General features: G+C 39.9%; 1 protein-coding gene and 1 non-coding gene across 6 annotated transcripts in view; one reads left to right on the top strand and one right to left on the bottom strand.

Moving 5' to 3' along the window:
- The window catches only part of CBL (Cbl proto-oncogene), a 108,882-nt gene that overhangs the window by 32,816 nt on the left and 48,367 nt on the right, over nucleotides 1–27,699 (top strand). The window lies entirely within an intron of this gene.
- LOC116556490 lies at nucleotides 14,933–15,039 on the bottom strand. The gene has a single exon (XR_004271034.1). It is a non-coding gene; the product is annotated as a U6 spliceosomal RNA (small nuclear RNA).

Here is a 27,699-nt window from a genome sequence, read left to right as displayed (position 1 = left end):
GGGCCAGGTGCAGTGGCTCATGCCTGTAATCCCAGCACTTTGGGAGGCCGAGGCAGGTGGATCACCCAGGTCAGGAGTTAAGAGACCAGCCTGGTCAACATGGTGAAACCCCATCTCTACTAAAAGTACAAAAATTAGCTGGGCATGGTGTAGAGATGAGATCTCACTGGTTATAAATTAGCCAGTCTGTGATATTTTGTTAATAGCAGCCCAGACAAACTAAGACAGAAGCATTCTTTCACATTTTTTGCAAATCTCTTTAATACATAGTTTAAGAGAAATCAGCTGGAGTTTCGTATCTGCTGAATTCAATATGTTACAGTATGATATTTTGGTTGAAGTTTATGAAGAAAATTCAGCCACCCAGATACATAGTTGGAAAGGGGGAGGTGTATCCATACTTGACCAAAACTGAGCAAGTATTAGTTTCTTTTTTATTTTTATTTATTTATTTTTTGAGATGGAGTCTCACTCTGTTGCTCAGGCTGGAGTGCAGTGGCTCCATCTCGGCCCACTGCAACGTCTGCCTCCTGAGTTCAAGCAATTCTCCTGCCTCAGCCTCCCGAGTAGCTGGGACTATAGGCATGTGCCATCATGCCCAACTAATTCTTTGTATTTTTGGTAGAGACGGGGATTCACCGTGTTAGCCAGGATGGTCTTGATCTCCTGACCTCATGATTTGCCCACCTTGGCCTCCCAAAGGGTTGGGATTACAGGCATGAGCGACCCCCTTGGCCTTTTTTTTTTTTTTTTTTTTTTTTAAGAAGGTGTCACTCTGTCACCCAGGCTGGAGTGCAGTGGCGCAATCTCAGCTCCCTGAAACCTCTGCCTCCTGGGTTCAAGCGATTCTCCTGCCTCAGTCTCCCAAGTAGCTGAGACTGCAAAGCATGTGCCACTACACCTGGCTAATTTTTGTGTTTTTAGTAAAGACGGGGTTTCACCATGTTGGCAAGGCTTATCTCAAACTCCTAACCTCAAGTGATCTGCCCACCCCAGCCTCCTAAAGTGGGGATTACAGAGGTAAACCACTTTGCCCAGCCGAGTATTAGTTTCTTAAAAGGTTAGTTGCAGTGTACAACTGCTTTAGTTAACATTTAGTACTTTAATATTCATGCTATCTTGTACTTGGAATGATTCTTTTACTCGTGCATGATTTCGTAACATACATTGGTCACTTGGAAAATATTGATTCACTAGATTATAGAGATTTTTCCACATAGTGATATATCATTATAATAAAACATTAAATTCATTAATTGAATCTCATTAGAAAAGTTTGGTATTGGGAAGGCTGTTGCTTATGGTTGTGGATAGAAGTTTGAAAAATGAAATTTTGCTTAAAAGCTTGAATTTCATTATTGACAATGAAAGCTGCCAGTTTATCATCAGGTGACAGGACACTTCATTTTGGAGAAACACACTGACACTTGTGCACGTCTGAGTAGCCATAGTCTATTCGGCATTCTTTCAAGTAAAAATGATATTTTATACTGTACATGAAAACGCAGCTAATATTTGATGGTGAAAGACTGAAAGCTTTCCTTTAAGATCATGAAGCAGACAAGATAGCCTACTTTTGCCACATCTCATCAACATAGTACTAGAAGTTCCAGCGAGAGCTATTAGGCAAGAAAAAGATAAGAAGCCTGATTGATCTGGCTGGAAATTCTAGTACTGTGTTGAAGAAAAGATAGGAAAAATAGCCTTTTCCATTTACATGGGATATAATTCTGTATGTAGAAAATCCTAAGGAATCCACTGAGAAAACACTAAAGCCAATAAATGAGTTCTGCAAAGTTGCAGGACACAAGATCAGTATAGAGAAGTCAGTTGCTGGGCATGGTGGCTCACGCCTGTAATCCCAGCACTTTGGGAAGTCGAGGCAGTTGGATCACTTGAGGTCAGAAGTTCAAGACTAGCCTGGCTAACATGGAGAAACCCTGTCTGTCCTAAAAACACAGAAATTAACTGGGTGTGGTGACGGGCGACTGTAATCCCAGCTCTTTGTGAGGCTGAGGCAGGAGAATTGCTTGAAACCCAGCAGGTAGAGGTCGTAGTGTGTTGAGATCACGCCACCATACTTCATCTTGGATGACAGAGCAAGAGTTCATCTCAAAAAACAAAAAAATTGTGGTTTTATACATAAGGAATTAACAACCCCAAAATAAAATTAAGAATGCAATTCCATTTGCAGTAGTATGAAAAATAATAAAATACTTAGGATAAAATTAAGGAGGCAAAAGACCCGTACCCTGGAAACTGCAAAACGTTGCTGAAAGAAACTAAAGAAAACCCAAATAAATGGAGAGACTTTCTGTGTTCATGGATTATAACTTAGAATTGTTAAGATGGCAGTACTCCCCAAATTGATATACAGTCGTTGCAGTACCTATCAAAATTCTAGTAGCACTTTTTTCAGAAGTTGACAAGTGGATTCTAAAAGTCATAAATAAGTCTCAAGGGAACTCAAATAGCAAAAACAATCTTGAACAAGAGTAAAGTTGGAAGGCTCATGCTTCTGATTTCAAAGCTTTACTGCAAAGCTACAATAATCAAAATAGTGTGGTACTGGTATAAGGGTAGACATACAGACCAGTAGAATAGAATTATGAGCCCAGAAATAAACCCTCACCCATATGGTCAATTGATACTTTCTTTGACAAGGTTCTCAATGGAGAAAGGACGGTATTTTCAACACATGGTGCTGGGAAAACTAAATTACCTCATTCAAAAGAATGAAGTGGGACTCATTCCTTATGTTGCATATTAAAAATCCTGCAGAAGGATGAGCCACCCCCTGAAAAAAAAACCTCATAATATATCAAAGACCTAAATTTAAGAACTAAAATATAAAATTCTTAGAAGACACTTAAGTGAAAATTTTCATGAAAGTTGGATTAGGCAATGATTTCTTAAGTATGACACCAAAAGCATGAAGATAGATAAATTAGACTTCATGAAAATCAAGAACTTTGTTCATTAAAGGACATTAAGGGAGTGAAAAGACAATACATAGAATGGGTCAAAATATTTACAAGTTACATATTTTATAAGGGATTAACATCCAGAATATGTAAAGAACTACTGCAACACAACAACAAAACACACCAATTCAAAAATGGTCAAAAGTTTTGCATAGATTTTTTTTTTTTCTTCAGAGAAGAGATACAGCTGGCCACTAAGCTCATGAAAGGATGTTCAGCATCATTAAATCATTAGGGAAATGCAAATGAAAACCACAGTGACATATCACTTCACACCTGTTAGGTGGATATTATTTTATTATTGATTGATTGAGACAGAGTGCAATGGTGCAATCTCGGCTCACCACAACCTCTGCCTCCCAGTTTCAAGTGATTCTCCTGCCTCAACCTCCTGAGTAGCTGGGATTATAGGCATGCGCCACCGCACCTGGCTGATTTTGTATTTTTAGTAGAGATGGAGTTTCTCCATGTTGGTCAGGCTGTTCTCAAACTCCTGGCCTCAGGTGATCCGCCTGCCTTGGCCTCCCAAAATGCTGGGATTACAGTCACGAGCCACTGTACCCAGCCAAGATGGATATTATTTTAAAAATAAAACCCTCATACATTGCTGATAGGAATGTAAGATGGTAGAGCCACTGTGGAAAACAGTTTGGCAGTTCTTTAAAGAACTGTAGAATTACTGTAGGATCCAGCAATTATTATTCTAGGTACATGCCCCAAAGAATTGAAAGCAAGGACTTGAACAGATATTTGTACATCCATGTTCACAGCAGCAGTTTTCACAACAGCCAAAAAGTGAAGCATCCCAAGTGTTCAGCAGTTGAATAGTTGAACCAAATGTGTTATAGCTATACAGTGGAATATTACCTACCCATAAAAAACAAAATTCTCGGCCGGGCGCAGTGGTTCATGCCAGTAATCCCAGTACTTTGGGAGGCCAAGGTGGGCAGGTGGGCAGATCAATTGAAGTCAGAAGTTTGAGACCAACCTGGCCAACCTGGTGCAACCCCATCTCTACTAAAATACAAAAATTAGTTGGGCATGGTGGTGCGCACCTGTAATCCCAGCTACTCAGGAGGCTGAGACAGGAGAATCACTTGAACCCAGGAAGTGGCAGTTTCAGTGAGCTGAGATTTCGCCACTGCACTCCAGCCCTGTCGACAGAGCGAGACTCGGTCTCAAAAAAAAAAAAAAAAAAATTTGTTGTGGGCACATTATAGGGAAAGTGACTAATATTGCTGTTATTTTGGTACAGTTCCTTTTTTTTGTTTTTAAAGTTGAGACAGGGTCTCCCTTTATTTCCCAGACTCAAATGCAGTGGCGTGATCGGGACTCATTGCAGTCTCTACCTCCTGGGTTCAAATATCGATCCTCTCACCTCAGCTTCCAAAGTATCTGAGAATACAAGCACACACTATCATACAGGCTGACTTTTTATTTTTTTTGTAGAGATAGAGCCTCATTATGTTGCCGAGGCTGGTCTTCAAACTCCTGGGCTCAAGTGATCCTCCTACCTCACTCAGCCTCCCAAAGTGCTGGGATTTTAGATGTGAGCCACTGTGCCTGACTTTTGTCTGCTAATTCTGTCATCTTTGTTACTCATAGATTTAATTCTATTGGTTTATTTTTATCCTCAGTAAGAGTCATATTTTTCTGCTTCATCCCTTGCTGGGTAGTTTTTGAGTGGATGCCAGATACCATTAATTTTACCTTGTTCGATGCTGGATTCTTTTGTATTATAAATAGTCCTGAGCTGTGTCCTGGGACACAGCCACATTATATGGAATAGTTTGATACTTTTCATTCTTGTTAGGCAGGATCAGAGCATCCTTTAATCTAGGATGAATTTTCCCTGATGCCTATTGAATTATATGATTTTTTCCTCTTCTGTCCTTGTGTGAGATCTAGGGATTATTCCCTCTACTACTTTCAGGTGATTCTTTCCCTACCTTCGGGTATTTTCCTGTGTTGATCAGTGTTTAGCTGAAGACTTAGAAGGTCCCCTCTGTAGCTCTTCAAAGCTGGGCTTTTCTCTGTGCATCTCTCTCCTCTCTTGTATTCTGCACTTTGAACTCCAGGTGCCTTGGCTTCCCCAGGCCCAAAATTCTTCGGCAGAATTACGACAGACCCGATGGTCTCTCTTTTATATTCCCTTTCTAGTGCTGAGACATGAGAACTCTCCAGGCAGTCAGGCAGATCAATCATAGGGCTCACCTTATTTGTTATCCTTTTTCAGGGGGGAGTTCCCTGTCCTCTGTTGCCTAGTGTTCAGTTTGTGAAAATTATTTCAGGCGTACCAGCTCATGCCTGTAATCTCAGCACTTTAGGAGGCTGGAGGTGGGTAGATCCGTTGAGGCCAGGAGTTTGAGACCAGCCTGGCCAACATGATAAAACCACATCTCTACGTGGAGATGTGCGCCTGTAATCCCAGCTACTCAGGAGGCTAAGGCAGGAGAATCGTTTGGACTTGGGAGGCAAAGATTACAGCGAGCCAAGATCCTGCCACTGTCTCAAAAAAATTATTTTAAATATTTTGTCTATTTTTTTTAGTTCTTTCAGGTGGAAGAGTAAATCTAGTCCTTGCAATTCCATCTTGGATGAAAGAAGTTGTCTCAGTTTAAAATTTAATTTGGGGTATTTCCAAATTCTGATGCAATTAATATTTATCCTGTGCTTGCTGTGTGCCTCATATGTTCAAAACTCAACCTGTCCTTCTTCCCTCACTACCTACCTCACTATATGCATTAGTTGAGCACTTTCTCTGTGTCAAGCATTCTGTATTCATTGAGGAGCTAAATAACCTGGCCTTTGCCTTTGTGTAAGGACAGTATTTTTCTCTTCAGAGTTGTGGAAACCGAGGCTCAAGAGAGTTAGAATAAGTTACCCAAGTCCATGTAACTAGTAATAATACCAGAGACTTTAAAATTTTTGAAGAAACAATTTAAAATATTTCATATTTGTTGAAAAACTGTACATTTTAGACCAAGAAAGTACAGATAGCAAATTATGAGGCCTCTCATCTCTTTGGTGGAACCTGTTGCCACCAAACCCTGCAACACAGCAGTGTGAGCAGCTACAGCCTGTCCATGGGACCTGGCAGGCTGATTAACCTATGTTTACCAGCCTCTCTTCCTTGGAAACACACAATGGTCAACCCAAAAAAGACAAGATAAGCCTGCCTCTACCCAAGGTTTCCGAAATGTTAATGAGCAGTTCTGTTTTGTTTGAATGTAAAGGAATGGTGACTGTTTCATTTCATATTACAGAAGTGATTCTTTGGAGGCCACACTTCAAACATAATATAAAATAGTAAACTACAGGCCGGGCATGGTGGCTCACTCCTGTAATCCCAGCACTTTGGGATATCAAGGCGGGTGGATCACGAGGTCACGAGTTCAAGACCAGCCTGACCAAGATGGTAAAACCCCATCTCTACTAAAAATACAAGAATTAGCCAGGCGTGATGGCAGGCACCTGAAATCCCGGCTACTCGGGAGGTTGAGGCAGGAGAATTGCTTGAACCTGGGAGGCGGAGGTTGCAGTGAGCCAAGATCCTGCTATTGCGCTCCAGCCTGAAGACAGCAAGACTTTGTCTCTCCAAAAAAAAAAAGCAAACTACATAAACTTAGAGAAATTAAAATATGTTTTAATAACCTAATAACTATGGCTTTTGGACACAAAACTATTCAATAGTGTGATTTAGAGCAGGATTATATGCTTACATAAGAGAATTTCACTCCTAAAATTTCTGATGGAACATAGGCTAGATTATGCAGATAGAGGAATTATAAAGAAACCCTCCTGCACCTACCCCTAAGGGTTAGTAATAACTTATAAACTCTAGGGTATTATAGAGAAGTAGACTGTGAATGTCAAGTAGAAAGTGCAGAAGCTTTTTCCAATCATTTTGCTCTAATATTGCCAACAAAGACTTGCGCTAAAACCATAATACTTGTGAAGTCTACAACTGCATTTAAATTAGGACATCTTAAAGAACAAGCCTCAAAACTGGCTACAAGAACGTCTTTCCTGCCAGGCTTTAGTATACAAAGCCAGCAAATGCCTGCTAGAGATACCTAGTAGTGTGAAAATGTTAGCAGCATTGTGAACTTCAATCCTGGGAACTTATTTTTTTTCAACTTTTATTTGTTGTATGTTGAACTTAATACAGTTTCTTCAGAAAGCTTAAATCCTGTGTTTTAAATTTGTTAAAGAAATGGGAAAAAAAACCTTTTTGTTAGCATTTTTCTTTTCTCTCTTTGCGTAAACCCTCCCCCACTCCATTTGCATGCAGAGCACTCATCCAGCTTAGTGTCTAATATCTCTAGATGGTTGAAATCCAAGTTTAAGTATTTAGATTTACTGTTTCTTAACTTGTTTCCATATATTTATGGTATTTTTTATCAGGGTATTTACATTTAAAATAGTTGAATATTTTCTTTATAAAGTTGAACCAGATAATAGTGATTCCTTTCCTCCTATTAATTGAACATGATTAAAAAGCCACTTAGGAAAGAAACTCTACCATTGTGCTTTCTGTTAAATAGCAAACTAAGTGCTCTTGACATAAACCATTGTTCAGGCCTTCTTAGGCCTAGGTAGAACTGAATATTAGATACTCTTAAAATTACTAGATTTGAGGCTGGGTGTCGTGGCTCAGCCTGTAATCCCGGTACTTTGGGAGGCCAAGGCGGGCAGATCATCTGAGGTCAGGAGCTTAAGACCAGCCTGGCCAACTTGGTGAAACCCTGTCTGTACGAGAAATACAAAATTAGCTGGGTGTGGTGGCGCATGCCTGTAATCTCACCTACTCGGGAGGCTGAGGCAGGAGAATTGCTTGAAGCCGGGAGGTGGAGGTTGCAGTGAACCAAGATTGTACCATTGCACTCCAGCCTGGGCAGCAAGAGCAAAACTCCGTCTCAATAATAATAATAATAATAATAACAATATTATTATTATTATTATCTGGGTGTGGTGGTGCATACCTGTGGCCCAAGCTACTCTGGAGGCTGAGGTGGGAGGATTGCTTGAGTGTGGGAAGTTGAGGGTGCAGTGAGCTGTGATCATGCCACTGCAGTCTAGCCTGGGCAACAGAGTGAGACCCTATCTAAAAAACAAAAACCCTCAGCCAGTCTTGTTGCCTCATGTCTGTAAGTAATCCCAGCACTTTTGGAGACTGAGGGAGGAAGATCACTTGAGACCAGGAGTTTGAGTCCAGCCTAGTCAACAGAGGAAGATCTTTACCTCCAAAAAGAAAAAAAGGCAGTGGTGGGGGGGACATACACTGATTAATGAAAAATTATAGAAAAGAGAAAGTGTTAACAAAAGTCAGCTGGTCTTGGTGGCTCACACCTGTAATCCCAGCAGTTTTGGAGATCGAGGCAAAAAGATCACTTGAGGCCAGGAGTTTGAGACTAGCCTGTGCAACAGAGCAAGACATTGTCTCTATAAAAAAGGAAAGTCATGTTCACTGAATTATATACTTAAAAATGCTTAAAATTATAAATTTTGTTAAGTATATTTCACTGTTTCACTACAATATTTAAAAAAGAAATGTCACAACTTAAAGCCATTTAAATTTTCTTTTATGTAAGTACAACCATGCATTGTTAATGGCAGGATGCATTCTGAGAAATGCATCACTGCCTGATTTAGTTGTGTGAACGTCCTAACAGAAACCTAGATGATAAGAGTCTCCGACACACCTAGGCTATATGGTAGAGTGTATTGCTGGTAGGCTATCAACCTGTGCAGCATGTTACTGTACTGAGTACTCTAGACATTTGTAACATAATAGTAAGTATGTATCTTAACATATGTAAACACAGAAAAGGTGCAGTAAAAATATGGTATTATAATCTTATAGGACTACTGTTGTATATGTGGTATGTTGATCAAAACCTTGTCGTACTGCGACTATTTTTCTTTTTCTTTTTCTTTTTTTTTTTTTTTGAGATGGAATCTTGCTCTGTTGCCCAGGCTGGAATGCAGTGGTGCAATCTTGGTTCACGGCAACCTCTGCCTCCCAGGTTCAAGTGATTGTTCTGCTGCAGCCTCCCAAGGAGCTGGGATTACAGGCATGCACCACCATGCCCAGCGAATTTTTGTATTTTTAGCAGAGATGGGGTTTTGCCATGTTGGCCAGGCTGGTCTCAAACTCCTGACCTCAGGTGATCCTCCTACCTCAGACTCTCAAAAGTGCTAGGATTACAGATATGAACCACTGTGCCCGGCTTTGAGTAGTTTTTAAGAACTTGTTCTCAGTAGACTCATGGTGAGCGTCGTTGACATCATTTGGATTGGAATTCATGGGCAGGAGGAGGAACAGGTATATAGGTCTCCTCTTGGTGTTTTGTGGAGTGGCATGCTTGGATTGGGGCACAGGTGGATGTACCATTAGACTGGGCCCCAGGAAAGGATTCTGCCTGCCTTTCCCTAACCTTCTTTATGGGATTGAGTGTGATAAGTGAGGTTAAAAGATGTGAGTTTGGGTACTGACTTTTTACAGGAGTTGCTGAGAGCTGGAGCCCTGGTACCTAGAGACTGTGTGGGGCTTCAGGAAGGTGCTTGGAGAAACTCCTCTGGCCAGAGGGAGGGAGGAACCAGGAGGCCTGGGTCCTAATTAGCTCTTTGCTAAGTGATCCAGAAAGAACCAAAAAATCAGCCAAATTTGGTAATCCAGGTGAGATCGTGGTATCTTGGACTAAGGTAACATCTTGACTAAGATGGAAATAAGAAGCTGTTGGCACTATGAGACGATTATATTCTTTTTCCCTGTATTATGTTACTGCAGTGAATTGTTCATAAATTTGCAAAGTTAAACCATCCTTGGTTAAATTCTAGTCTGTAATTATATCTTTATAATTATAAAAATACATATTTTATAATTTCACTGGATTCTAGTAATCATTTAGGACTTTTCATCTATATCGGTAAGTCAAGCTAGTACATAGAAATTTTTTCATGGTCTTTGACTCATTATGGAAGTAATAAAAATGAGTTATTTCTCTTCCTGTATTTGTGAACAGTTTATAGAAGATAAGAATTTGCTTTTACAGGGTACGTTTAGCAAAATTCTGTACTACAATCATAGCTTAATGTTTACTTCAGCACACATGAATGTATGTCTATATGTGAGTGATGGAGAATGGATTTTGATACCTATTCTATTTAATGGTTATTGTTATATTCAGGGTTTAAAATAGTCCATTTCCCCTTAATTTATACTTACAAAAAAAAAAGAGAGACAGGGTCTTACTCTGTTGCCCAGGCTGGTCTTGAACTCCTGGACTCAAGCAGTCCTCCTGCCTTGGCCTCCCAAAGTGTTGGGATTACAGGCATGAGCTGATACATTTACAAACAATGCGTGCCATCTAGTAGGCACTCAGTATTTATGGAGTGAATAAATTAATAAACGTTATTGAAATATTCATTGCATTTTGTTGTTTGTGCAGTATTGTCTATATTTTAAGCCTCTATTCTACTGGATGCTATTTGTACATTTTTTTTTTTTTTTTTTTAAGGCAAAGTCTTGCTCTGTCACCCAGGCTGTAGTGCAGTGGCACCATCTCAACTCACTGCAACCTCCACCTCCTGGGAGGCGATTCTCCTGCCTCAGCCTCCTGGGTAGCTGGGATTACAGGCACTTGCCACCATGTCCAGCTAATTTTTGTATTTTTAGTAGAGACAGGGTTTCACCACATTAGCCAGGCTGGTCTTGAACTCCTGACCTCAGGTGATCCACCTGCCTGGGCCTCCTAAAGTGCTGAGATTACAGGTGGGAGCCACTGTGCCTAGCTGTATTTGTACATTATGAAGATTTTTACTGATTTATCATGATTTAAGTTGATGCTCTTCTTTTTTAGATTTTTCTTTTTTTTAAAGAGACGAGGTTTCAACATGTTGGCCAGACTGGTCTTGAACTCCTGACCTCAGTTGACCCACCCACCTTGGCCTCCCAAAGTGCGGGATTATAGGTGTGAGCCACCACGCCTGGCCTAGATTTCCCTTTTTAAAAATTTCAGTAACTTTAAGGGTACAGGTGGGTTTTGATTATATGGATGAATTGTATAGTGAAGTCTGAAATCTTGGTGCACCCATCACCTGAGTATTGTACATTGTACCCAGTATGTAGTTTTTTTAATCCCTCACTGCCTTCCCACCCCCCTGCTTCTGAGTCTCTAAAGTCCATTATACCAGTCTGTATGCCTTTATGTACCCATAGCTTAGCTCCCACTTATAAATGAGAACCACTGGTATTTGGTTTTCCATTCCTGAGTTACTTCACTTAGACTAATGGCCTCCAGCTCCATCCAAGTTGCTGCAGAAGACATTACTTCATTATTTTCTATGGCTGAGTAGTATTCCATGGTGTATATATTAGTGTATCACATTTTCTTTATCTACTCATTGGTTGGCAGGCACTTAGGTTGGTTCCCTATCTTGCAGTTGTGCATTGTGCTGCAATTAACATATAAGTGCAGGTCTTTTTGATATAATGACTTATTTTCCTTTGGGTAGATACCCAGTGGTGGGATTGCTGGACTGAATTGGTAGATCTACATTTAGTTCTTTGAGAAATCTCCATACTACTTTCCACAGAGGTTATGCTAATTTTCTTCAACACCAGCAGTGTATAAGCATTCCCTTTTCAAATAAATAAATAAATAAAGCATTCCCTTTCACTATGTACACATCAGCATCTATTGTTTTTTTGGATTTTTTAAATAATGGCCATTCTGGCTGGAGTAACTCATTGTGATTTTAATTTGCATTTTCCTGATGATTGGTGATGTTGATCATTTTTTCATATGCTTGTGGCCATTTGGATATCTTCCTTAGAGAAATGTCTGTTCATGGCCGGGCGCGGTGGCTCAAGCCTGTAATCCCAGCACTTTGGGAGGCCGAGGCGGGTGGATCACGAGGTCAAGAGATCGAGACCATCCTGGTCAACATGGTGAAACCCCGTCTCTACTAAAAATACAAAAATTCAGCTGGGCATGGTGGCGTGTGCCTGTAATCCCAGCTACTCAGGAGGCTGAGGCAGGAGAATTGCCTGAACCCAGGAGGCAGAGGTTGCGGTGAGCCAAGATCGTGCCATTGCACTCCAGCCTGGGTAACAAGAGCGAAACTCCGTCTTCAAAAAAAAAAAAAAAAAAAAAAGAAATGTCTGTTCATGTTATTTGCCCACTTTTTGATGGGATTATTATTTTTATTTGTTTTTTTCTTTGCTGGTTTGAGCTTCTTGTAGATTCTGGTGTTAGTCCTTTGTTGGATGCATTGCTTGCACATATTTTCCTTCATTCTGTGGGTCCCATTTATTTATTTTTATGTTGCATTTGCTTTTGGGGTTTTAGTTATAAATGCTTTGCCTAGGTCAATGTCCAGAAGAGTTTTTCCTGGGTTTTCTTCTAGAATTTTTGTGGTTTCAGGTCTTAGATTTAAGTCTTGAGTTGATTTTTCTGTGTGATAAAAGATAGGGATCTATTTTCATTCTTCTACTTGTGGCTATTCAGTTTTCCCAGCACCATTTATTAAATAGAATGTGTCCTTTCCTTCATGTTTTTGTATGCTTTGTCAAAGATCAGTTGGTTATCAATATTTGGCTTTATTTCTGGGTTGTCTATTCTGTTCCATTGGTATATTAGTCCTCTCTTGAACTGCTATAAAGAAACACTTGTGGCCCAGTGCAGTGGCTCACACTTGTAATCCCTCTTTCGAAGGCTGAGGTGGGTGGATCATTTGAAGTTAGGAGTTTGAGACCAGCCTGGCTAACATGGTAAAACCTAGTCTGTACCCAAAATACCAAAAACAGTTTCTATAAAAAATTTGCTGGGTATGGTGGTGTGCACTTGTAATCCCAGCTACTTGAGAGGCTGAGACAGGAGAACTGCTTGAACCTAAGAGGCAGAGGTTGCAGTGAGCCAAGATTTCCCCACTGTACTCCAGCCTGGGAGACAGAGCAAGACTCTGTCTCAAAAAAGAAAGAAAGAAAGAAATACTTGAGACTATAATTTATAAAGAAAGAGGTTTAACATGCTCATGGTTCTTCAGGCTGTACAGGAAGCATAGTGGCTTCTGCTTCTGGGGTGCCTCAGGAAACTGACAGTCTTGGCGGAAGGTGAAGGAAGAGCAGGCACCTCATATGGCCTGAGCAGGAGGAAGAGTGAGGGAGGAGGTGCTACACGCTTTCAAAGGACCAGATCTCCTGAGAACTCTATCACTGTGTATAGTACCAAGTCGGTATGGTGCTAAACCACTCATGAGAACTCTACCCTCATGATCCAGTCATGTCCCACCAGGGCCCATCTCCAGCATTGAGGATTACATTTCAACATGAGATTTAGGTGGGGACAGATACCTGTACCATACTGTTTTGATTACTATAGCCTTATAATATAATTTGATATTGGGTAATGTGAAGCCTTTAGATTTATTCTTTTTGTTTATGATTGCTTTGGTTTTTCAGGCTCTTTTTTGGTTACATATGAATTTTAGGATTGTTGCTTTTAATTCTGTGAAAACTGATGTGCATGTTTTGTTAAGAATTGGATTGAATCTATAGATTGCTTTGGGCAGTAAGGTCATTTTCACAATGTTGAGTCTTCCAGTCCCTGAGCACGGGATGTGTTTCCACTTGTTTGTGCATTCTGTGATTTCTTTAAGCAGTGTTTCTTCACTGGTTAAATATATCCCTAGGTTTTTTTTGTGTTGTTTTCTTTCAGCTATTGTAAAAGGGATTGAGTTCTTGATTTGATTCTCAGGCTGCTCATTGTTGGTGTATAGCAGTGCTACTGACTTGTGGTATGTTGATTTCATAACCTGAAACTTAATGGAATTCACTTATCATAGGTGTCTTTTGGAAGAGTCTTTAGTGTTTTGTTGTTGTTGTTTTTTAGGTATATGATCATATTATTGGTAAAACAGAGATAGTTTGACTTCTTCTTCCAATTTGGATGCCTTTTCTTTCTCTTGCCCAACTGCTGTGCCTGGGTAAGCTGGTAGTTGTTGCCAAGGCTGGAGTGCAATGGTGTGATCTTGGCTCCCTGCAATGTCCATCTCCTGGATTCAAGTGATTCTCCTGCCTCAGCCTCCTGAGTAGCTGGGATGACAAACATGTGCCACCATGCCCGGCTAATTTTGTATTTTTAGTAGAGACGGGGTTTCTGCATGTTGGTCAGGCTGAATCACTTGAGGTCACTACAGACTTCAGTTGATCCAGCCACCTCTGCCTCTGTGGCTTTTAAGTTTCTTATATTCTGCTTAATATACATTTGTGATTTTCTCCCATTTATTATTCTTATGTTTTTCTTCATTTATTGAATATATCTCTGCTCCTTTGACAATACTGAAATTTTGTGTATTTGCTTGTATATTAGAGCCACTATGCAAAAGTAAACAGTATTTACTAAATTTATGTGAATTTAGTGAACACAGTGAATACTATTTACTTTTGCATAGTGGTTCTAATATTCAATTTCCATATAAAAATTTCTGGTGGGAGAATTATGATAGATAGCACTGAATGGGTGTTAGAACTCCCCAAAATTGAGAATTTTTGAAGTGCTAAGATACTAAATGTGTCTTCATCAAGTCTGTATAGAAGATACTGAGAAACAGAGATTGGTTCTCAAAGAGATGGCATGAGTTTCTGCCTTAGATGAGAACAACTAAAAAATTGGCATGATTTTCTTATAAATATAGCTTCGTTGGGACAGTAATTGTATTTCCAAATACCTGTCACATGCATTTATTCTGCCTTGTATAGGAGAAACTTGTAATACTCTTTTTTTTTTTTTTTTTAGTAGAGACGGGGTTTCACCGTGTTGACCAGGATGGTCTCGATCTCTTGACCTGGTGATCCACCCGCCTCTGCCTCCCAAAGTGCTGGGATTACAGGCGTGAGCCACCGCGCCCGGCTCTTTTTTTTAAAATATATTTTTAAAAGAAAAAATATGGAACACTTCATGAATTTGCGTGTCATCCTTGTGCAAGGGCCATGCTAATCTTCTCTGTATTGTTCCAATTTTACTATATGTGCTGCCGAAGTGGGCACAATACTCTTCTTTTGTATCCTTCTGATTCTATCTCACTTACCTCCATGTTCTTCTCAAGTGGGAAACTCAATCTCAGCTTGACTATCTTGTACAAAGGAACTAGCAAATGGACCGTTCCATTCCCAGAGATTCCAACAATCTCACACAAATTATTCACAAATCTGTTTTCCCAAGCTGCCTGCTAGTTTTCCCCATGTTGGTGTCTTTCCCACACTCAGCATACCTGAACACAGAATGTATCCTTCTCATGAGCAAACCAACTTTATCTTTCATATCCCATTATTGAGTTAGTAGTGTATAATGTAGCGAGTAGTGATGATGAGCATGGATTGATTATTGGTTTAGCTTTTTTTTTCTTTTTCTTCTTTTTTTTTGAGACGGAGTGTTGCTCTATTGTCCCGGCTGGATTGTAGTGGTGCAATTTCAGCTCACTGCAACCTCCATCTCCCAGGTTCAATTGATTTTCTTGCCTCAGCCTCCCAAGTAGCTGGGACTACAGGTGTGTGCCACCACGCCTGGCTAATTTTTGTATTTTTATTAGAGACAGGGTTTCACCATGTTGGCCAGGCTGATCGGCTTAGCTTCTTTATGCCTAAATTTTCTCATCTGTAAAATGGGGATAATATTGGAATCTGATAGGATTGTAAATGAGAGTTAATTAAATAACAAAGTCTGTAAAGTGCCTGGTACCTAGTAAGCCTTAAAAAACAAAAACCCATCTCTGCTAAAAATGCAGAAAATTAGCTGGGTGTTGTGGCATGTGCCTGTAATCCCAGCTACTTGGGTGGCTGAGGCAGGAGAATTGCTTGAACCTGGGAGGTGGAGGTTGCAGTGAGCTGAAATCGTGCCACTGCACTCCAACCTGGGCGACAGAGCAAGACTCCATCTTAAAAAAAAATTAGCTTTTACTAATGTGTTATCAGTAATACCATAGGTTTATCTCCTCTCTTAGTCATACTCTTGATTTTACTGCTGCAGTCTCTCTCAAATCTGTCTTTATTGCCCCTGTTACTTTTCTAGCTCAGGTGCCAATTACTTTTCTACTACAATACTATGCTGATTGATCTCTCTGCTTTTGCCAGTTCCTCTCTAATTCACCTTGCACATTGCTGTTATTTTCAGTCTTAAAATGATCAGATATCATTCCCTAGTCCCAAATTCTTAATGATTCCCCACCACATTTGTGTTTTCTTTCACCTTGGTAGTTAAATCTCTACTTTTTTAAAAAAATTATTTAAATGGAGGCAAAGTCTCCAGACTGGACACTGTAACCTCTGCTTCCCAGGTTCAAGTGATTCTGATGCCTCAGCTACCCTGGGATTACAGGCATGTACCACCATGCCCAGCTAACTTTTTTTGTATTTTTAGAAGTGGGACTTTGCCATGTTGGCCAGGCTGGTCTCAAACTCGTGACCTCAAGTAATCTGCCTGGCTCGGCCTCCCAAAATGCTGGGATTACAGTTATGAGCCACTGTGCCTGGCCAAATCTCTGTATTTTGACATCTGCCTTTGGTTTCAGTTTCATCACGTGCTACCATGATTCTGCATTCTAGCGATACTGTTTTCTGAACTCTTGTACTGAGCCCTTTGCTTTGGTCATTCCCTTAGTCTGAAATCCCTTTCCCTTCTGTATTGTCTATTGAAATCCTGTTCATTCTTTCAAGTCCAGGAAGCCTTCTAAATTATACTTTCTTTTTTTTTTTTTTTGAGACAGATTCTCTCTCTGTCGCCCAGTTCAGAGTGTGGAGTATAGTGGTGTGGTCTCTGTTCACTGCAACCTCCGCCTCCCGGGTTCAAGCAATTCTCCTGCATCAGCCTCCTGAGTAGCTGGGATTACAGGCATATGCCACCACGCCTGGCTAATTTTTGTATTTTTAGTGGAGACGGGGTTTCGCCATGTTGGCCAGGCTGGTCTCCAACTCCTGACCTCAGTGATCCGCCTGCCTCGGCCTCCTAAAGGTCTGGGATTATAGGTGTGTGTCACTGCGCTTGGCCTTTTTTTTTTTTTTTTTTTAAAAAAAAAACAACTAGGTAAGGTCTTGCTCTGCCACCCAGGCTAGAGCACAGTGGCGCAGTTGTAGCTCACTGCGGCCTCAAACTCTTGTGCTCAAGAGATCCTCCCTGTCAGCCTCGCAAGTAACTGGGACTGCAGGTGTATGCCACCACATCCAGCCAATTTTTAAATTTTTTGTAGTGACAGGGTCTTGCTCTGTTGCCCAGGCTGGTTTTGAATACCTGGTCTCAAGTGATTCTCCTGCTTTGGTCTCCCAAACTTTTGGGACTACAGGCATGAGCTACCGTGCCTAGCCTTAAATTATGCTAGTTTTACTTAGTGCTTCTCCCACCATACTCTTGTGGTACTTGATTTTTACTTTATTCTAACATTCACCAGTTTGCCTAAGTCAGGGGTCCCCAATGCCCAGGCCACAGGCCATAACTGGTCCATGGCCTGTTATGAACTGGGCCACACAGCAGTAAGCAGTGGGTGAATGAGTGAAGCTTCATCTGTATTTACAGCTGCTTCTCACCACTCGCATTACCACCTGAGCTCCACCTCCTGTCAGATCAGTGGTGGCATTAGATTGTGAACTGAACATGCCAGGGACCTAGGCTGTGTGTTCCTATGAGAATCTAATGCCTGATGATCTGTCACTGTCATCAGGCATTAGATTAGATCCCAGATGGGATCATCTAGTTGCAGGAAAATAAGCTCAGGGCTCCCACTGATTCTACATTATGGTGACTTATATAATTATTATATATTACAATGTAATAATAATAGAAATAAAGTAATGCACTTGAGTCATCCCAAAACCACTACCCCACCCCACCCCTACCCCCATCTGTGGAAAAATTGTATTCCACGAAACTGGTCCCTGTGCCAAAAAGGTTGGGGACTGCCGGCCTATGTGATTGCGTCTGCTTTGATAACTAGATGTGAGGTCCAAGAAGACTGTTTCTTTCCTCTATTGTCTAGCATTGTCTTTGTTTATGGTTTCTTACTAAAAGTATATTAAATCTGATAAATTACCACTAAATACTAATTAATTAAATATGACTAAAATACTTACAATACCAAAGTTGTACAGAGACACAGAATCTAGAATGTGAGTTCTAGATTCTTTTTCATGGAACATTTATTAAGAATTTTTCTAGTTTTTGTCCCTTTAAATAGTCTTAGATTCAGCCAGAGAACATTCCGTGTTCTTTCTCAAGTTTTGCAAAGCTTAGTATTAGCTGCTCTGTTTATTTGTTCAGGGAAATCCTATGTTTAAATGGAAATTGATGTCTAAGTTACAGACTCAGGAGTTTAATTAATGGCAACTAGATATAGACTTTCTACATATTTGATTAGATTGTATTAGTGCTGTCTCAGTATAATTTATATCTGTATGTTTTTTATTTTTTAAGTTCATTGCATCAGTCTCCTGAAGGGTGCTTCGTGGTGGTTGTCATTTGTTGAGGGGAAGGGTATGAGAGGTTTTGAAGATTTCAGCATTATCTTACTGATAAGTTTGTATATGTCTTTAAGGAACTGGTATAGAGAAGTAATAACCAGTACTGAGGGTTAATATGCTTTCAGTTGTGGGCAAAAACTCCAATACACGTAATTCTATTTATTAAAGTTGTCTTTCAGAGCTCGGGCTAAGTAAACTCAAAAGTTATTTTGGAATACAGAGAAATCTGATTATATTCTTTAACTCTTTAGGAAACAGTACCATGAAGTAATGTAGCTAGTGAACACTTCCTAAATGTTTACAATGATTGTTTTGAGCTACTTTTGTTTTTTCTAACCACATTGAAAACTAAAGATACTAATGTAAAATATTTGTGCTTTAATGAGAATGTATTACGGTCATTTAAAAATACCGACTTTTGGCCGGGCACGGTGGCTCATGCCTGTAATCCCAGCACTTTGGGAGGCCAAGGCGGGTGGATTGCCTGAGCTCAGGAGTTCAAGACCAGCCTGGGCAACACAGTGAAACCCCGTCTCTACTAAAATACAAAAAATAAGCCGGGCGTGGCGGCATGCGCCTGTAGTCCCAGCTATTCGGGAGGCTGAGGCAGGAGAATTGCAAGAACCCGAGAGGCGGAGGTTGCAGTGAGCAGAGATTGTGCCACTGCACTCCAGTCTGGGCAACAGAGCGAGACTCCACTCAAAAAAAAAAATTGACTTTCGTATAAGTGATTTGCTTTAAATGAGCTAAGAAAAAAGGAATATATCTGTCGAGAAGCAAATATTTTTCACTAATAACTTCACCTGCAGAATCGTGGCGTGCAAACACTAAGTGATGGAGTTGAACATTTTCAGTGGTGCCATGTAGATATTATGACTTGATGTGCTGAGAAGCGCACTTCACCTCTGTGGTGTTCTTTCCATAAACTCATAACTCCAGTCTAAATATCAGAAAAGCAAACAGACACCCTGAGGAGGAACATCCTTTAAAATACTTGACCAGCGCTATTATGTCATGAAAAGCTAGGAAAGACTAAGAAACCATCACAGATCAGAGGAGACTAAGGAGATAGGATGAGTAAATGTAAAGTGGTATCCTGGATTGGATCCTGGAATAGATAAAAACATAAGTGGAAAAAACTAGTGAAGCCTGGATAAAATCAGGGGTTCAGTTAGTACTACCATACTGATGTTGGTTTCTTAGTTTTGGAGAATGCCCCACAGTAATATAAGATGGCAACATTAGGGGAAACTGTAACTGGATTTGGGGTTTATGGGAACTCCCTGTGTAGTCTTTATAACTTTTCTGTAGATGTAGAATTATTCTAAAACTAAAAAATTGTCTTAAAAGTAGGTAATATTTTCCAGTTCAGTTCTACAAATACATTAAATGCCTTTTATGTGCCCAGTGTGATCAGGGTTGCAGGGGATAAAATGTGTAAGAGATACTTAACTTTCCCTGCCTCTGCCCTTAAGGAATTGTCTTCCAGATCCAGGAGTAAGACAAGCAGAACATGATGGAACCTGTGAAAAGTATGAGCAAGCTGCTGTGGGGGGTTCAGAAGCTGAGAGAGTAGACGTTAAATATAGACTGGAGAGTCTTCCCAAGGAGGCAGCATTTGAGAGCTTTGAAGATGGGCAGGATTTAGTAACCATAGTCATCGGAAAGGAAATGTGTCATAACCAAAGAGCCCTGGCTCTTGAATTTCGTAGACCTACGCTGCCACTTATTAGCTTTGTAACCTTGGACAAATTATTTAATGTCACTAAGTCTTTGTTTCTCATTTTAGGGTTAGTAATTCCTATTTCAAAGCATTTTGAGAATTAAATACTACAACAAAACCACAGCTCATATGAAAAAAAAAAGACAAAAAGAGAATTTAAATGTACTTTATTTAGCTTAGTACAACATCTAATACATAGTGAGCTCTTAAAACTGTTAGAGATGGTGAGGAGCATATATTGTTGCTACAATACCATGACCACAGGCACAGAGCCTGGAAAGTGTAGAATGTTTGGTGGAACATTGGTATTGTTCAGAAAGATGAATTAGGACTACATTATGAGTGCTTTGATGTATCAGATCAGCAGTTTGCACTTTTTAAGTGGTAATTGGGAAGTCATTAAAGATTTTCATGTAGAGGGAGTAAGGAGATGGAGTCTGTTTTAAGATTAACTTGATAGAAATATGAGGGGAGTGTTGGAGTTTCTGCTGCCCTCCCATTTACTTGTTAAGTTAGATGTGCCCCCTTTAGCTTTAGAATTCAGTGAAACAGTTAGCTTGAAATGCTCTGGATGATTAGTAGTGATCCGTTACTGTGTAACTTGGGAATTTCAAAAGCAGGGCCATTGATATTTTTAGCTATATTGGCTGAGAACTCCTTTTGTAGGTGATGGTATTTGTTTTGCTTTTTTTTTTTTTTTTTTTTTTTTTTTTTAACAGCTTAAGTCGATTAAACAGTACATCATTGACTTCCTGTGAAGCTTTGTGGAAAGCAGTTCCGTTGCATCTATTTTTAAAGCTGATTACTGTGAGCAGAGGATGCTGCTATTGAGTTATAAATGTCATCTCAGTATGTTCTCACTCAGCATTCTTTGGATGACATTTAGTGTTTGTATATAAGGTTTCTGGAGTTTATCTGATAGGAAAAGCAGCAGTTATCACTGAAATAGTACCAGTAAATGAAATACTTAAAAGCAGTGATCTCGTTACCCTTCAGCAGTATAATTGTAGTCATCTATATGAGTTTTAAGCCTATTCCATCACTGAGTGGCAAACAATTGTAACATTATTTTGGAAATATTTTGCAACTCTGTAATGGTATTGTATAATCTTTTGCAGCTTGTTAATCATTGTATTAAAAGTATTAAATCATCTTGGAATTTTCTCTTGGGAATAATAGGATCATTTGGTTTACAGATAATGTTAAAATGCACTTATGTCTGAATTATTGGGGGTTCTTCTTCAGTGGGATTTTGGTTTGTTTTTACGGAGACAGTCTTGCTGTGTTGCCCAGGCTGGTACAAAACTCCTGGCCTTGAGCCATCCTCCCATCTTGGCCTCCCAAAGAGCTGGGATGACAGGTATGAGTCACTACAGTCTTTTATTATGATTTTTCATTTTCTCTTCTCTTCTTTATTTTCTTTTCTCCTTCCTTCCTTCCTTCCTTCCTTCCTTCCTTCCTTCCTTCCTTCCTTCCTTCCCTCCCTCCCTCCTTCCTTCCTTCCTTCCTTCCTTCCCTCCTTCCTTCCTCTCTTTCCTTCCTCTCTTTCTTTCTTTTTCTTTCTTCCTTTCTTTTCCTTCCTTCCTTCCTTCCTCGCTCCCTCCCTCTCTCTCTTCCTTTCTTTCTTTCTCTCTCTCTCCCTTTCCTTCCTTCCTTCCTTCCTTCCTTCCTTCCTTCCTACCTTCTCTCTCTCTCTCTCTCTCTTTCTTTCTTTCTTTCTTTCTTTCCTTCTTTCTTTCTTTCTTTCTTTTTCTTTCTTTCTTTTTTCTTTCTTTCCCTTCTTTCTTTCCTTTCTTTCTCAGACAGAGTCTCTTCCTGTTTGCCCAGGCTGGAATGTAGTGGCATGATCTTGGCTGACTGCACCTCCACCTCCAGGCTCAAGCTATCCTCCCACCTCAGCATCCTGAGTAGCTGAGACTACAGGCCCATGCCACCATGCCTGGCTGATTTTTGTTTTTTTTTGTAGAGACAGGGTTTCACCATATTGCCCAGGCTGGTTTCGAACTTGTGGGCTCAAGTGATCTGCCCACCTTAGCCTCCCAAAGTGCTGGGATTACAGATGTGAGCCACCACACTTAGCCTATTAGGAAATATTTCAGCCCTACAGAACAGTTGAAAGAATTTTATACCACCATATACTAACCTACAATTCGCTAAATTACTTTTTTTCATTATTTATTTATTTATTTTTGAGACAATCTTGCTGTGTCACCCGGGCTGAAGTGCAGTGATGTGATCTCTGCTCACTGCAACCTACACCTGCCAGGTTCAAGATATCATCCCACTTCAGCCACCCTAGTGGCTGGGACTACAGCAGTGCACTACCACACCTGGCTAGTTTTTGTATTTTTTGTATAGATGGAGGTCTCACTGTGTTGCCCAGGCTGATCTCAAACTCCTGAGTTGAAGCAGTCAGCTGGCTTCAGCCTCTCTCAAAGTGCTAGGATTACAAGTATGAGCCACTGTGCCCAGCCTAAATTACTGTTTTTAAAAGGAAAGTTTTGTTGTTTCTCTTTTTAAATATCAAATAAACTTTTTTGAGTCTTTAAAACATTTTTAAGAGATAATTTTGAAGGTGAGACGATTTTTGATATTTCTGTGTTAATTCTTCAGAACAATAATATTGTTCAAGTAAAATAATTCAGATAGTCTGCGATTTGGCAAATCTCTGTTTTAGAATAGATAAATAATAGTTTAGCAGATTAAGTTAATTTTTCTGGCCCTGTATAGGGTTTGTGTAGTTAACCATTCATTTAAATTCTGTAAGACATAAATTCATTTAAATTATCTGCAGACAGAAAGAAAATATACATTAAAAAATTATTTCTGCAGCCGGGTGCGGTGGCCCATGCCTATAATCCCAGCACTTTGGGAGGCTGAGGTGGGCGGATCACCTGAGGTCAGGAATTCAAGACCAGCCTGATCAACATGGAGAAACCCCGTCCCTACTAAAAATACAAAATTAGCTGGGCATGGTGGGTCATGCCTGTAATTCCAGCTACTTGGGAGGCTGAGACAGGAGAATCGCTTTAACCCGGGAGGCAGAGGTTGCATTGAGCCGAGAACACGCCATTGCATTCCAGCCTGGGCAGCAAGAGCGAACTGTCTCCAAAAAAATTAAAAAAATTCCTGCTGAAGTGTGAGGATCACTTGACCCCAGGAGTTGGAGACCAGCCTGGGCAATGTAGTGAGACCCCCATCTCACAAAAAATAGAAAAATTGGCCCGGCTCAGTGGCTCACGCCTGTAATCCCAGCACTTTAGAAGGCCAAGACAGGTGGATCACCTGAGGTGAGGAATTTGAGACCAGCCTGACCAATATGATGAAACCCCGTCTCTACTAAAAATACAGAAATTAGCCAGCCATGGTGGTCTTTGCCTGTAGTTCCAGCTACTTCGGAGGCTGAGACAGGAGAATTGCTTGAACCTGGGAGGCTGAGGTTGCAGTGAGCCAAGATCATGACACTGCAGTCCAATCTGGGAGTTGGAGTGAGACTCCATCTCAAAAAAACAAAAGAAAAGAAAAATTAGCCAGGCATAGTAGCCTGTAGATCCAGCTATTCAGGAGGCTGAAGTGAGAGGATCACTTGAGTCTGGGAGGTTGAGGCTGCAGTTTACTTAGCTTAAATGTTTATTTAAGACAAAAAAAAGCAAAAGAAAATAAAATTTGTTTGTCTTTAAAGACAAAAAAAGCAAAATAAATGTTAATAATTTAATAGAAGGTGTTAATTTATTTCTTTATACTGTGTTTGTTTTCCTATTTCTTCTTTCTCTTCAAAGTGTTGTATGACCAAGAGTTACAAGATAACTTTTTCAGTATTCTTTGTAGTAGTAATTGTACTGGTCAAAATAGTTTGTGAGATTTTTATATTTACCTCATCATTCATATAAAGACCGCTTTTCAACTCCTGTCTTGCTTAAGATGGTGATTGTGATTCCTATGAGGTTATATTTATATTTTTACTTTTGAAACTTAAACAATAGATGTAATTGCTCATTTAATTTTTAATATACTTGTGTATTGATGATATGTAAATCTTAGTTCTTTATTATGTGAAATTATACACAGGAAAATGCATAACATTACTTTGTACCTGAGGCACGAAGGTACATTGACTTTGAAGGTGAGCCCTGAGGTAGAGAGAAAAGAACTGACACCAGTCTTGAATTAAAAAAAAAATGACGCTGCTTACCGAATCAGCATTTGATTATGAGGAAGTTGTGAGAGCAGAAGAGAAGAGGAAGATGGAAGCTGCTGAGTAGAATTTGCAGTTACTTAGATGTAGAAGGTTAGAGCTGAAAGCAGTAGAAGATGGATGACCTTCTTCCTCAATCACTGTGTTACTGTGTTAAAGAAAAGCCTGTACTGCTTGCTGCTACCGGAACTGAAGAAAGAAAAGTTCTGTCTTCAGGGCATTTATGAAAAATTGAACAGTTGTTTTCCTTTGTGGATCTTTGGAGAATTGTTAGAACACACTATATAAATTGAAGTAACTACTGGCAGAATTTTTTAAAGTACTGCTTACCATGTAAACGCAAATGTCTATAATGCCTCATTCTTTTTACATGTTAAGGCAGATTCTGCCAATTAAGTTCAGCCCCATATACTGTCAACACTGAACCATAAGCCTCAGGTCTTAAAATGTTGTTGAACAGAATTGCAACTCAGATTGGTTACAAAATGCTCTGACCCATAGACTTTTGTAAATTCATTATTTCCTTTTAAGAAATATGATGCAGGCTGGGCGCGGTGGCTCACACCTGTAATCCCAGCACTTTGGGAGGCTGAGGTGGGTGGATCACTTGAGGACAGAAGTTCAAGACCAACCTGGCCAACATGGTGAAACCTCGTCTTAAAAAAAAAAAAAAAGAAATATGATGCTTACAGTGGACATCTCTGATGGTTTTAAGAAATGTAAGCGGGCTTTTTGGAGGGATGCATTCTTGAGTAGGAAAATGTCTTTAATTGATTTCCTGTAACTATTTCAGTCAGCACTTGGAACTACTCTTAGGTACCTGGTACCATTACATCTTTGTGGTCAATAAATTTTTTGTGTGTGGCTTAACTTCACAAAATAAAAATGCTTTCTGTGTCTTGTTATTTTGGTATGCATATTTTATCTTTGATCCAACATAGTGCTAGATACCTGGTAGATTTTCAGTAGAAAATTATCTTGACAGCCAAAGATAACAACATGGTCCAGTTATTCCAAGACCCACTCCCTGTATTCACTTCAGACTCAGCTTAAAAAGTAACACTTGGAGAGACCTCTAAGACTACCCTCCCTAAGCAGCAACCCTGCATTTCTTATACTCTGTGTTATTCTTCCTCACAGCACTTTTCTCCTACCATCTGATATATTCTTGTGGGAATGTACATATCATAAAAGCAATAATTTTATTTTGTTCATTGTTGTATTCACCCTGAGCCTAGCACATAGTAGGCACTCAAATGTTTTCTGAAGGTATGTCGATCATTATAAATTTCTGCCATTTGTCTTGCCCCAAGGGTTATGAAAAACCACAAGTCAGAAATAGATTCAGCCATTGTGTGCACAAATAGCTATAGTGCAAAATGGGTTCAGATGATGTAAGAGAACTGCAGAGAAAATGCTGGGGTTGTTCAGCATTTTATTATGTCTAGCTGGCTCATAAAGAAATGTCATTTAAGCTGGGTCTTATTTTGGACCAGAGAAACAGATAGGCAGAGGCCAAGAAATGAAGAGTGACAGGTATAAGAAAAGATAAAGTACTTGGTTTGGCTAGAACATACTAGTGAAGAACTAAGAAGTTAGTTAGAAAGATAGGTTAGAGCTGGGCATGGTGGCTCACACCTGTAATCCAAGCACTTTGGAGGCCAGGTCGGGTGGATCACCTGAGGTAGGGAATTCAAGATAGGTTAGATCCAGGTCAATGGAAAGCCTTAAAATCCAAGCTGAGTTTGGATTTTATCCCATTGGCTGTGAACATTGATTGTTTATTTGTTCCCTTCTTCAGAAGGCAGTTAAATGTCATAAGAATTGGACCTGTTTAAAAAGAGACACTGAAGACCAAGACTGGAATTTTAATTTTAATTATTACCGAGGAGTTTGCATTACACCAATACCACATAAGTCGAAGGTAGGAATGACCACAGATTGGCAGCAAATTGACAAATCAGATATGGAGAACAAGTGAAATGAAAGAAGCTAAGAAGATTCTTCAGGTTTTGAACTTGTGGGAAGTAAGATGGTGTTATCATTAAATACAGAAATAAAGAACATGAAGAAAGAGCAGATTTAAGAAAGCTTAGTTTCATTCTGAACATGTTGCTTTGAGGTGCTAGCATTTGAGTGGAGGAAATGTGGTAGATTGTTGAAAAAACTACCGAGGCCTAAGATTTGGGCATTGTTTACTAAAGCTCAGGGTTTGAAGCCCTGAGATTGCAAAGGAAGAGAAGAGAGTACATGGAGAAAGAACTGAAAATAGCAGAGAGCAAATTCTTGGGAAATACTGCTTAAGAGGATGGGGAGAAAAGCCAAGAAAGAAAGGAAGTAGGAGAACCAAGCAAAGTCAACACTGCAGACAAAACTCAGGGGAAGATAGTGTTCAGGAAGAGGTAGAATTCAAACCTGTTTGCTTCAGAAAGGGCTCTGGTATAACCTCAGAAGTATGATATATATTCTTTCTGTCATCTCTTTCATTATCCTGCTATACTGTTTAGCATAATTCTTCACACACATAGTAGGTTCTCAATAATTTAGTTGAAAGATTACTACTTGATAGAATGTTATGTAGATGTCTGAGCCTCAAGGTGCTGATCGCGCAGTCTAGGGTCCTGCTGAACACTGGAAATTAAATTCATTGGGATTAATTTGTGGGTTGCAGGGTTTCTTTCAAGTTACCTATTTCATATTTCATTTGTGATATATTCTTGATCTTTGTGTATTTTTTCTTTGGTAAATGGTAGACGTTCTGTTAAACAATAATCAAAGGATCTCATAGTGCTAGGGAAAAAACAGTTAATGGGCCTTAAGGATTGGATAAGTGCTTAAGATTGAGTCTCAGCCTGTCGCCCAGGCTGGAGTGCAATGATGCAATCTCTGCTTACTGCAACCTCTCTCTCAACCTCTCGAGTAGCTGGGATTACAGGCATGCACCACCATGCCCGGCTAATTTTTGTATTTTTAGTAGAGATGGGGTTTCACTATGTTGGACAGGCTGGCCTCAAACTCCTGACCTCAGGTGATCCACCTGCCTCAACTTCCCAAAGTGCTGGGATTACAGGGATGAATCACTGTGCCTGGCCAAAAAAGATTTCAATCGCATTGTTCTAACAAGTTAGGGATATAGCGACTTGGATAATTCGGTGCTGTATTTTATCTACAAAAGACAAAGATAGCATTGATGGTGACCTTCCAGTATAGCATTAAAAAAGAAAACTCTGTTCCTAATAGAGGATTGTTAGGCAATCAGTAATTGATCACGATTTGACTTGAA

Source organism: Sapajus apella, unplaced genomic scaffold, assembly GCF_009761245.1.
Source record: "Sapajus apella isolate SASKATOON/1434 unplaced genomic scaffold, GSC_monkey_1.0 scaffold16, whole genome shotgun sequence".
NCBI classification, from domain to species: domain Eukaryota; kingdom Metazoa; phylum Chordata; class Mammalia; order Primates; family Cebidae; genus Sapajus; species Sapajus apella.
The sequence above is the reverse complement of the archived record's forward strand: the minus strand, read 5'-3'. Positions and strand labels throughout refer to the sequence as shown.